Here is a 3,729-nt window from a genome sequence, read left to right as displayed (position 1 = left end):
AGTGAGACTCTGTCTCAAAAAAAAAAAAAAAAGAACTCTGTGTTATAGGTTTAGAGAAGCACCCGATATGTGAATTCCAATTGTACACAAAAACACAGTAAGTGCCATTTTAGAAAAAACAGTGGAACTATAGTATTCTTGTACACAGAAGGGAGCACATTAAAACGATATATTCATTTTCTACTGCTGCTATACCAAATTATAAAAAAAAATTAACAGATAATACCAACACAGATTTTTTTTTTTTTTAATCTCATAGTTCTGCAGGTCAGAAGTCTAACACAGATTTTACAGGGCTAAAATCAAAGCATCAGCAGAGCTGTGGTCCTATCTGGAGGCTATCGGCACAAATCTGTTTCCTTACTCGTTCAGACAGTTGTCAGGATTCGGCTCCTTGGAGTTGTAGACCTGAGGCCACGGTTTTCCCTGTACTGTCAGCAGAAAATCATTCCTAGACTCTAAAGGACACCTTCGTTGCTTGTTTCATGGCCTCCTTTCATTTGCAGAGCTAGCAACAGCAGGTCAGTACCTCTTCAAATCTCTCCTGCCATTATCTTCGTTGTCACATCTCTCTTACTTCAACCCGCAAAGATTCTCTGTTTGTAAGGGCTCATATGATTAGATTGAGCCATCTGGATAATCCTGGATAATCTCCTTATCTCAAGGTCCATAATCTTAATCACGTCTTCAAATTTTCTTTTGCCATGTGTGAGGGTTAATTGTATGTGTCTGCTTGACTGGGCCTTGGGATGCCCAGATATCTGATTGAACAATATTTCTGGGTGTATCTGCAGAGGTTTACAGAAGAGATTAGCACTTGAATTGGTGGACTGATTGAAGCAGATGCTGCTCCTCACTGTGGGTAAGGCCTCAGCCAATCAGCTGAGGACCTGAAATGAAAGTTGGATTAGTCATTTATCTGCCTGACTGCTTGGGGTAGAATGTCAATCTTCTCTTTCCCTAGGTGCTCCTGGTTTTCAGGATTTCAGACTTGGCCTGGAATCTAGAACATCAGCTCTCTGGCTCTTAGGCCTCCAAACTGTATCACCAGCTTTCTTAAGTCTCTATTCAGCTTGCAGAGGACAAAGAGTAGGACATTTTAGCCTTCAGAATTATCACATGAACCGATACCTTTTTCTCTCTCTCTCTCTCACTCTCTCCTTCTATCTATCTATCTATATCTATTTTATATATATATATTATATATATATATAATATATATAGTTTCTCTGGAGATCCCTGACTAATAAAGGAGGTAGGGCTAACATATTCACAGATATTAAGGATTAGGGTGTAGACATCTTTGAGAAAGAGGCATTTTGGGGGCTACTGCAAAGAGTTATTCACCAAGTTCAGGGACATATGTTAAAAAGAAAAGAAAACAGACATACTGCGCTGATGTTGGATTGCTGGGAAGCCACAGAGTTTTCTAACCTGCCCTACAACTATAAGAAATGAAGGAACTGAGAAAGAAAAGATAGTATGATGGCAGGTCCCTCTGTGTTTTCTGAGATGCAGGGAAGGTCTGTTCTGCCAGTGATCAGGGAAGCTGAGCAGGTGAAAGTGGGGCTGCAGGTAAGCTGGAGACCTCTGCAAAGTAGGGAAAAACAGGCCGTTCAATCCCACAAAGGGCCACTGATGCCCAGAAGAAAGGAGCATGCTTAACAGTTCCACCAATGGGGCTCCCACTTGTGTGCATTGGATCAATAGGAGATAAGCTAGAGATGGCAGAGATCATCGTAAAGGAGGCAGATACCTTATCACAACCACCATGTGACTGAGCATGTAAGGGAAGTTCTTTTTCCCTTTCAAACATTAAACATAGAGAAAGGTGAGCAGGTAGAGTGGATTATGCCCCCATCTATAGTCCAGGCTTTAGAAACTTCAAGTCAAGTCTGCACTGGAAACAAGAGAAAGAGCTTAGAATAGAATTAGTAGCCATTCCATATTTATTCATATTTATGTTACAGAGTTTAATTTCCTCAACAAAACTAACTAAAATAGGAAAGGAAGCGAGGAAAAGTAGATGGCAAAGGTGCACGAACAAGAGTAGATTAACAGGACATTAGCAGGTGGAGTTGGAAGTAGTCATGGAGGACCCAGTTTCTCCGGTTGAAGGAATGTGTGAGGCTGATTCTGTCAGGTACAGCACCCAGGATTGAAATAACTGGAGGAAAAACTTCAGAAATAAGCAAACAAATTCCAGGAGGCCTATATTCTTTTCAGTTCTACCAAAACTTGAGAAACTGGGAGCAAACCATTTTGTTGTGATGTTTAAATCGCCTTGATTATAAAAGAAGGAATGGTGTTAATGTGAATAAAAACATAAACACACTTTCAATGTACGTTGCTGAATGAATAAGCAAGTAATTGATGAATGCAGAAAGGTGTAGGGAATTGACTTAAGAGGTGGGTGATGGAGGTCAAAGATGAATTATGGATCCCCTCGCTTTGGTGTAATTTGGAGGAAACAAGCACCCACACCAGCAGTAGTGACAGCAAGGGGAGAAAACGGTACCGATGGGTAACTTTGATAATGGTGGCTGGGAATGTACAACATGGCTTTGAGATCTAAGTTTTCAGTGCTCTTTTACATAATAATACAAGTTAAACAAACAGATTTGCCCATTGAAAGCATCTTTAATCTCATTTCACCAGCTCATGTGTTGTTACAGAGACCACTGAATTATATCAGGAAGGAACTTTGCACGTTTTCAAACAGCCTATTTTTAGGGAGCATGAATAATTACACCAGATGGCTGTTTAAATCTGTTGGCATTGTGTCTACTGTACATTCATTGTTTAGAAACCCATTTTGTTAGATTTCAAAGAGAAGTACAAAGTTGCAATAGTCGCCACATTTAGCATTTATCTCTTTTGTAAGCCTTTGTAAAATCTTACACTGAGAGAAAGTTAACAGAGAGGCTGATATGGAGATTTTTAATAAATTATATTGGCAATGAAGCCAGAGAGCTCCCTTCATAAGAAAACAATATTTAACTTCCAGTGGTTGCTAGGGGTGTGTGTGTGTGTGTGTGTGTGTGTGTGTATGCTCTTCTATGGTTGTATTGAATTAATTTGTTATGATTTTTCAGAATTACTCAGGATAATATTATCAGGGCAATCTGAGAAAGAGTCACTGACCTTTTTATTTTCTTCAGCAAGGGAAAATATGTTGTTTTCTTTTTCTTGGTTTTCTTATGTTTTTTTTCTTTATTTCATCTATCCAATGGTTTTCCATTGTTCATTCATTTATTCTTTTGAAGCTTCTCTCTTTCATACGCTCTGATTAGCAAACTACAAAGAAAAGTACATCTCTGGTAAACTATTCAGTATATCACAGAAAGCAGGAAAGGTAGAACAAAGAGTTATGTCTCCCTAAATTATCAAATGAATATATGGTTCAAAAGAGTGAATCCTTATGCATTCTTTCTTCATTTTGAATTTTTGAGGGCATTTGTAACTTAGAGCTGATGTAGCAGCAGTTACAATATTACAGGATGAATCTTGATATAAGATCTATCTTTAAAACAATGTTTCTCAACTATTATCTACATGGAAGCTCTAAGTTGTCTCATATAATCATCTGTCTATTTGCCCGATGGTTGTGCATCTGAGAAACGTATCCACCAATACCATAGCAGCAAATTAAGTTTAATTTAAAGAATTAATCTGAGCAGTGAATAGCTTTCAAATGTTCACACACCTGATTCTACATTAAGAGAGAGC

This window comes from Propithecus coquereli, unplaced genomic scaffold, assembly GCF_000956105.1.
Source record: "Propithecus coquereli isolate 6110/MARCELLA unplaced genomic scaffold, Pcoq_1.0 Scaffold489, whole genome shotgun sequence".
NCBI classification, from domain to species: Eukaryota; Metazoa; Chordata; class Mammalia; order Primates; family Indriidae; genus Propithecus; species Propithecus coquereli.
This window is presented reverse-complemented; position numbering follows the sequence as displayed.